Here is a 9,610-nt window from a genome sequence, read left to right on the forward strand (position 1 = left end):
AAGAAAGCATGGAGTGTTTTCTCTTGTGAGGTTTGCACTTCTTGTTCTCTTTCTTTGTCTAAGCATATATGTGAATTTAGTTTTTGGTTTGTGAATGTTTACTTTATTTGTTAATGTTCTTTGCATACTAATTCTTGTTCTACATTTTGGCATGTCCGGTGGGACCCCACTATGGGTCATTTAATCATATATTTTCATCTATATGTCATTTTTTCTAACCATCTAATGTTTGTTGTTGTTTGAGTGTGTTGTGAGGGTGTTTTTCTTGTTTTTGCAGGTTAAAGAACACACTTAGGAAGAAGAAATACCATCTAAAAATAAAAATAAAAATTGCGTTTTTCAACTTTTTTCGCGCAGTTTTGGCGTCTGCAACCTGTTCTGTCTGTGAAAATTTGCATCTGCACAAATCGACGTCTGCAAAAATCCGCGTCTGCGCAAATCGACGTCTCCGCCATCGCCAATCCAAATCGTCGTTTGCGAAAATCTGCATCTGCGCAAATCGGCGTCTCTGCTTGTCACCTATTTTCTATGCCGCAAATCTCTTTTGTCCTCTTTGAATACTAGCGTCTCTGTATTTCAGCGTCTTCGCATTTTGGCATCTCCTCTTGACAGACTAACTAACAGCAAAAAAAGTTAAAAAAAAATTTCCCATAGTTAAGCTCTCATTTTTTGAAGATTTTGGCTAACTAACTAAATTGCTTTTTTTTTGTCTCATTGTAGGTTGGAGCACATATGGAACCACTAACCATGTTTCTTGCAGGTTTTCATGTTGCTAAAAAATGAACTTGAATGTTTAACCATTTGTCTTTGAATGCATGTTGCTAAAAAAATGAACTCAAATGGTTAAACACATTTTCCATTGAATGAATGTTGCTCAAAACACACTCTTGAATGTCATGGATTAAAATCAACTTTCCTTGGAATGCATGCTTAAAACAACAAATCCAATCTTGAATGCCAAGGATCAATTAACCATTGCAATATCAAACACTTCATTTGGAGCTTCTAAAATTGAACAAAACAAATCTCTTTTCCACATGCAATCTAGGTAAAGTTTGATTTTTTGACATTTAAGAAACTTTGTTAAGTTAAAATGCAAATTTTAAAAAAATCAATTTGAGTAGTTCCTTGGACTCACCTCTTTTCTAATCACCCATCAAATATTAACCATTGGTTGCAATCTCAGCGCCATTTATGGGGATGGGTCTACTTGAAAAAGGTGTTAAATGTTCCACAATCTAACTCACTCACTTGGTCTTTGAATGTTTGCTTTAACTTTATCAAAATTCTTAAATGGCCAAAACTCTAGATTAAATCGATCACACTTCAAGTTTGGGCACTAAAATTGAACAACAACTAATGTGGAGAGCCTCCGGGTGCGCGCTTGAAATCGAATCTCACACACTTTTGTTTTGGGCTTAAAACAAACTCACACTCAATCTTGAATGCCTTAAAGAAAATTAATCGATACTTGACGTGGAGGGCCTCCGGGCGTGCGAGTTTTCTTTTGTTGACCCTAACTCTTCTTACTGTTTGCATTCTTTGATCGATTTACTTTTGTTGGTGCTTCAAGTTGGAATTGAACATTGTCTCTTAAACATGAGTGCTTGCAAAGTCTAGATTAGCACACATAAGAGTCAGTTGGTAAAAGAACGAGCGTGTTTTTTAGCCCAAGGTCATCCAAGTCTTCTCTTCCCTTGTCGTCTTTCGAGGCCATCTTGGGTGCATAAGATTAGGATCCAAAACCTTGTTTCTTTTTAGGAGGCCTGCTTGGGGATTTCATAACCCCTTGGACGACCTCAACTCCAGCGTTCCGGCGGAGTATAAGAATCGGGAGGTGAATCAAAAGACACCTCTCTTGGGATCAAGATTTTGTCATTCGGGCTAAGCCTCAAGGAACTTTATACCCTTGAGAAGTGAAAGAGGAGAAGTGGGTTACCACTCCTCTCGGCTGTGTGACATCCTTTTGGTCTCATCTAAGGATTTGGGCCTCACGTACCTTGCGTATATCGAGGACTCCCTAGCTAAACCAATTGTCAACCTTGCAAAAAACCATCTAGGATGTTAATGTGTTTGGAGTGACTGATCAAAACATTTGTAGAACATACACACTCCTTGGCACAAGTATCACATTCTAAGAACCACAAACTTCTATCTGGGTGTTCCTATCTATTGCTTGTTTTTATTTTACTTGTTGAATGAATGTTTGCCAAACTTGGTCAATCCTAGCTTAGGGCACACTTAGCATAGTCACTGCCTATTTTGGAAGTTGAACAAGTTGAAGCAAAACAACTGAGATTTTTCCCAAAGCCAAGCAAATTCAGGAATTTATGTCGGAACAACCCAAACCCAAACAGAAGTTTCACAAGGTCAAACTCAAGCCATCTCTAGCATACCAAGAACTTTCAGCCAAGAGAAAAGAAATAACACCAAGCCCACGAATTTCCAAACTCCACAAAGTAGAGGACAAAGCTACCGAGGAAGCACTTCAAGAGGCCTGGTTAGAGCGTACCATCAAATTTAGCCAACATCTAGGAGTTAATCCTGCTTATGCCTTACCAACTAGGCATGATTTCTATGATTAGACACCCTTGTTTCTCCCCATCTTCTTGGATAAGCTTCACTTTAGATTCATCTTTGTAGAAAAGCCAGCCATCTTAGGTTATCCCCTTAAGCATTATTAGCTCATCCATCTCATTTAGAATCAAACCATCTAGTCAGCAATCGAAAATCTGCACATCTAAGCTTTCAAAATTGTTGTCACCTTGCTAAAAGTTTGCCATTCCTAAAATCTTCCAAATCCACCAATCTCACCAAGGTTATCCCTTTGATAGAGCTTTGTCTAGGGTAATCTAGCTTTGTCACTTGTTATCCCTCATCACCTTGAGCTAAAGGTTGGGATCTGCAAGTGGTCAATCTCGTGTTCTTCCTAAAGGATTATCAGTCTATCCTTAAGTTGACACAATCACCACCAAGCTTGCACATAGGAAAGAAGACCTTTTGTGCTTTGACAACATATCTTTGAAGTTAGAATCCCCAACCCAATCCTCCTTAGGTTTTTTCATATAGCTTTGCCTCAACCTAGGAAATCATTTGCATAGAAAAGCCTTCCCCCTTTTGCATCCATCAGCATTATTGCATCTCATCTCTAGGAGCATTTTTCATGCCACCCATCATTCGCTTAGCCAAGAAGAAAGAAACAATGGAGCCCTATCATTTGGATCGAACAACCTCACCCCCCTTGAGCACTCAGCCATCCTTTAGCCCAGAGCAAGCTATGCCATCACCTACTGACATTGAAGCTTTCATGAACCAACCAGGAAATGTAGTATTGGTAAATGCCATTATAGACAAAAACAAAGAGACAATCATGGCTAATTTTTGAAGGGACAATGTAGGAACCTTTGACTTTGGAAGAACCCCTCCATTATCAGATCCATCTCACCTATTATTTGGGTAGCTGCCACCACCCATAGGCTCTTATGATCCAAATTATCCTCAATATATTCCAAAAGAAAAGCCTCCAGCCAATCCATATGACCCAACAGACCCAAACATACCATCATCCACCCAAGTTGAAATCTCCATGCCGCAAGCCAACCCAACCGCCACCACTCCATCCATGGTTCATACCTCTCTGCTCCAAACCCCCTTTACTCAAAACACCTCACCGTTCACCCTGTTCACTATTGCTGCTGCTCCCACACCTAGCCTTCCAAATCCACCCATCTGCCAAATTAGTGCTAGCATCTTTGGCCAACCTCAGCAATATACAACAAGGATGCCACCCATGGGGCCAAGTAATCAACCTTTTGTCACCCCCATCTTGTTCACCACATCCCAAAGCACAATCCCATCATTTCCATTAGGTCTTGGGAGCTCAATACCACCAGCCACAAATCCACAAGCTACTACCTTCACTCCACAAAGCTATCAAAACCCACAAGCTACTGCCAATCTTCTACCAAGCTCCCAAGTGACCCCAGCTCCCACCACCACTGTACTAAGCTTCCAAATCTAGCCACAAAGCTATCAAACCCCATCAGTTCCATTCCCAAGCTTTCAATTCCCACCACCTCCACCACCAACTAATCCATTACCTCTAATTACCAACTACTTTTCAATGCCACTTCTAGGAGGTAATCCACCACCCCAACCAACCACCAATTATTTGCAGATACCATCCCAAATGGGGGCACAACCCACATATATTGGTCAAACTCCACAAGCCCTCTGATCCTTTCCCCAAGCCTCACAACCATCTTATACCTTGCCTCCACAAAGCAATCCATTTATCCCACAGCCAGCTTATGTTCCTCAATCCCAACCTCAAATCCCATATCAACAACAAGCCTCGCAGCACATGCAGCAATATGCGCCACCTCCCCCTCAACAACCCATCATCCACCATGCAGCTGTCCAAACAATGTACAATCCCTATCAGCAAATCCCTCACAACCATCCATATTCAATGGCCCCATCTAGCACATACCTACCTCAAGGCACTCCTAAATTGGGGGCACCCCAACCATCACCTATCAATTTAGAGTGGGAGAAAATGAAGACAACTCTAAAAGCCATCCAAGAAGGGAATGATCTAAAGATATTCAAGTTTGAGAATGTGTGTCCTTACCCATTTGACAGAGCCATTACCACGACACCATTTTCCAAACACTTTGAGGTACCTAAATTTGACAAATTCAGAGGAAAACGAGACCCTGTCACACATATCAAAGAATTTTACATGCATTGCTAGGATGTGGCATACAATGATGTCTTCCTCTTGCGCCTTTTTCCCAAAAGCTTGGCTGGACCAACTCTTGAATGGTTTTATAGAATCCCCTATGGCACAATTAAAAACTTTGCTGAATTATCTGAGGCATTTGTAGCCCAATATGCCCATCTTGTTGAAATAGAGCTATCAATAGTTGATCTTGTCCACACCAAGAAAAAAGGTGGAGAAAGCCTTGCCGAATACCTACAAAGATGGCAAACCCTTACCACCTGCATATCCTGCACCTTGCCAGAATGCTATGTGGTGAAAATGTTTATTGATAATGCACATCCCAGCTTGGCTCACTACATGACCATGAACTGTTTGCAGACCTATAAGGATATCAAAGAGAAAGGAATGATCCTTGAGCAAGGACTCATCAAAGATGGTGTTGTAAAGATTTACAAAGAGGCCAACCAAAATCAATCACATTCCAATGACAAGTCTAGGTATTGGAACAAAAACAAGCATGTTGCAACAGATGGGGTTACTGACACCAGACATGTGAATATCGTTGGTCCTTCTCAAAACCAGTCTAACCCACCATATCAAACAAACAACCAACAAGCTATCAATTACCAACAACGAAATAACCAAAGCTATCAAAACCACAATACAAGACCCAACTTTCAAGGGTCTAACAATCAAGCTAATGCCATCAATATAGTTGTAGGGCAAAAGCCCAGATTCCAACCTGCACCTAGAAACTATACACCCCTTGGTGAGCCATTGGATGTTATTTTTGAGAAATTGGCTAAGGAAAACCTCATCAAATTTCCTCCTACCCAACAAATTGATCCAAGCCAATCCAAAGCTGCATGGTACAAGGACAATAAGTATTGCAAGTTCCATAGGGTAAATGGTCACACCACCCTCAGATGCATGAAACTGAAAGACTATGTGCAGGACCTCATTGATCGGAAGGAAATCACTGTTGGTGCCCAAACCTCTCCCAATGCAGGCTTACAGATTTATCAAAATGCTTTTCCTCCACACAACAACCAAAATCCTGGAAAAGCACCTATCCAAAACAACACCAACAACCGCCAGCCAAACCAACAGCATGGGAAGAACAATGACCACACTTCATCCTATAAAGACCATGGTAGCCTTATAGGTTGTATATCTGAGAAAGAGCCTTCTGTCAATGTTATCAATATCCGAGGACTAGACAATGAGTGTGTGGTCACCATTCAAAGAGCACGATTTAACATCGCAGGAGCACCAGTTTCGTCAGCACCATCAGCTCCATCAAAAGGTCAATACAATATCTTGGAACACCTTGGGAACATGCCAACCCAAATCTCCATTTTAGACCTTCTTCGCACTAGTCCTGTGTACAAAGACATCCTTGACAATGCTGTCATAGAATCCTGTGTCCCTTCTAATATCAATGCTACTAATTTTTATAATCTTGTTGGACACCTTTCATCCTCATGTGCCCTATCTTTCAAACCCACTGACATACCCGCGGTTGAGCCAGATCACACCCTTCCGCTTCGCATAGCCATCATGGTATCCAATTTTGCCATGAAAAGAGTAATGATAGATAATGGATCAGCCTTAAACATTTGCACCCTAAAATTCATAAAACAAGTTGGGTATACTGAGGCAGATATGATCAGTGAGTTTATCAGCATCAAAGCTTATGACAACTTGGAAAGGACCACAGAAGGGACTATTTTGCTACCAATCAAGGTTGGGCCGGTCATCCAAGAGATAGTTTGCCATGTTGTTGATCTAAACCTATCATTTAACATCCTCCTCAGTCACCCATGGATTCATGCTATGAAGGCCGTTCCATCCACCTACCATCAGTGCATCAAATTTCCGCATCAAGGCACTGAGGTAACCATCCATGCAAATCCAGAACCCTTTGCTTACTGCAATGCGGTTGAAGCTTCATATACAAACCATTGCCCTGGAATAGACATCGGCACAGCCATCGCCAGCTCATCCCACACTTGTAATGATGCAGAAACCATCCTTGCCTCCACCCTATCTACTGTAAAGATCAACAACAAAGGTTGTGGAGAATATAGTCTATCAGATGCATTTTCTGTCAGAGCAATCCCACTTGATCCACATACCCATGGATAGCCAACATATCACAAAGCTAAGGAGATTCCACCTCCTTGATACAAACAATTTGGCCCAACCACCTTTGTGTCCTCAAAAACCCCTCTTCATGAGGAGCTCACTCCAGATATCAACAATTGGTTACATAAGGATGCACCTCCAAGAAATCAAGCATGCCTTGATCACTTCAGCCAAAAGTATCCCCAACAACATAAGCTCATCACTGAAAAATGGAACTATCAAGGAGGTGGACTAGGACCAGAAGAAAGGGGCATGCAATGTCCCAACGAAGCACATAATTGGGAAATAAAGTCAGGTCTTGGCTTTGGCATACCCACAACTAGGGGCACCAACGAGAACGGTCATGCTTTTTTGAACATCCATCGCGAACTTGTCGAAATCGAAGACATTCCTGAGGAAGTTGAAAAGAGAGCCTACGACGATATCCCAGACCAAATCTTCCTAGGAGACTCTATTCTCCGAGAACTATCCATCCATCTCATTGGCCTACCACTTGCTCATCCACAACTCATAGATTGGGACCAACCAAGTGTCATACATATTGATGAGTTCGCATCAGAGGAAGTACTTCTAAGATTCATGGGAGCTGAAACTCCTCATAAGAAGACAAAGCCAAATTTTGCCTACATCTACAAGCTAGATCCCAAGGGGTATTTTGGAGAAAATCCCCAACCTAGTTTCGATACACCCAAAACTGAAACTAAGGTAAATCTGGGACTAGCTAAGGTAGCGAAGAGAACCCCTCAGCAAGAAAATCTAGAGCCACAAGCAGAACATGAGGATTTAGTATTGCCTCCTCAAGATAATCGACCAGAGGTGTCTTCTATTCTAATAGAGGATACTAGAGAAGTCAACATTGGTTCTTCAGAGATCCCTAGAATTGTTCACATTGCTGCATCCCTATCACAAGACCAAGTTGACCTCCTCTTTGAGGTTTTATGAGAGAACATTGGCTGATTTGCATGGTCATATCAGGACATGCCAGGACTTGATCTAAAGCTTGTAGTTCATCATCTTGCAATCAATCCAAAGATCAAGCCTGTAAGACAAAAGCTTAGAAAAATGCACCCCAAGGTGGCCTTACTAGTCAAAGCTGAACTAGAAAGAATGTTAGCTGCTAAGGTTATCCGACCTATCGACTACTCAGAATGGATCTCCAACATGGTCCATGTCACTAAGCCTTCCGGTGACATCAGAATCTGAACTGATTTTAGAGATCTTAACAAAGCTTGTCCAAAGGATGATTTTCCCTTGCCCAACATAGATATGATTGCAGATCTTATAGCTGGACATGAAATTCTGTCCCTTATGGATGGATTTTCCGGGTATAATTAGATCAAGATTGCAGAAGAGGACCAGCATAAGACAGCATTCACTACCCCTTGGGGAACCTTTTGCTACACCATGATGCCTTTTGGCCTAAAGAATGCTGGGGCTACCTATCAAAGAGCTATGACAGCCATTTTCCATGATCTTATCCATAGCATTTTGGAGGATTATGTGGACGATATCCTAGTCAAATCTCACACCTTCATGGATCATTTTGCTGACCTGGAGAAAGTCTTTGATAGGTTGGCCCAATATCATCTCATGCTAAATCCCAAGAAGTGTGTCTTTGGAGTCACATCTGGCAAGCTTCTAGGCTTCATAGTTTCTAAACGAGGTATAAAGATCGACCCCAAAAAGGTCAAGGCTATCTTAAACATGCCTCCTCCCCAGACACTGCGATAGCTTTGCTCTCTTCAGGGAAAACTTCAATCTATCCGGCGCTTCATCTCCCAACTTGCAGATAAGTGTACACCGTTTTCACACTTGCTAAAGAAGAATGAGAACTTCAAGTGGGATCTTTTATGTCAGTGCAGCTTCGATCAGCTCAAGCAGTATCTCACCAATCCCCCTATCTTGGTTCCACCAGTTCCTGGTCATCCCTTGATCTTGTATATATCAGCAACACCTACTGCTCTAGGGGCACTTCTAGCACAACATGATGATTATAGCAGAGAGAGAGCCATCTACTATATCAGTAGAACCCTAGTTGGTTATGAACTCAATTACACTCCTATGGAAAAAGCTTGTTTGGCAGTTGTTTTCTCAACTCAAAAGCTTCGCCACTACATGCTAAGTCATACCATCCAACTAGTCTCCAAGATTGACCCTCTCAAGTATATGCTCTCCAGAACAGCACTTACAGGCCATTTGGCCAAATGGGTTATGCTACTAAGTGAGTTTGACATCCAGTATGTGGACAGAAAGGCAATCAAAGGGCAAGCTATAGCAGATCACCTAGCTGATGCACCTCTAGTAGATGCATATCCTTTGCTCACAGAATTTCCAGATGAGCATATCTACCTAATTGAAGAACAACCCCCATGGAAGCTTTATTTTGATGGCTCATACACCTCTCATGGATCAGGGGCAGGAATATTATTAGTTACACCTCAAGGAGATTACATTCCAAAAGCCTTCAAGCTACAATTCCCTAGCACCAACAATATAGCAAAATATGAAGCTCTTGTAGCAGGATTAAAGATAGTCGCAGAATGGAATATCACTGAGTTACAAGTCTTTGGTGATTCCCAACTCATCATCAAACAAGTCTTAAATGAATATCAAACCAAAGATGAAAAGCTATTACCCTACAAAGAGCTAGTTGATCAGCTGACCCAGCATTTTACAAAGCTTCAGTTTACACAAGTGCCTTGAATGTAGAATAAGGCAGCAGATGCCATGGCCACT

Source organism: Cupressus sempervirens, chromosome 10 (genome assembly GCF_028749045.1).
Source record: "Cupressus sempervirens isolate cs-2001-9-10 chromosome 10, ASM2874904v1, whole genome shotgun sequence".
NCBI classification, from domain to species: domain Eukaryota; kingdom Viridiplantae; phylum Streptophyta; class Pinopsida; order Cupressales; family Cupressaceae; genus Cupressus; species Cupressus sempervirens.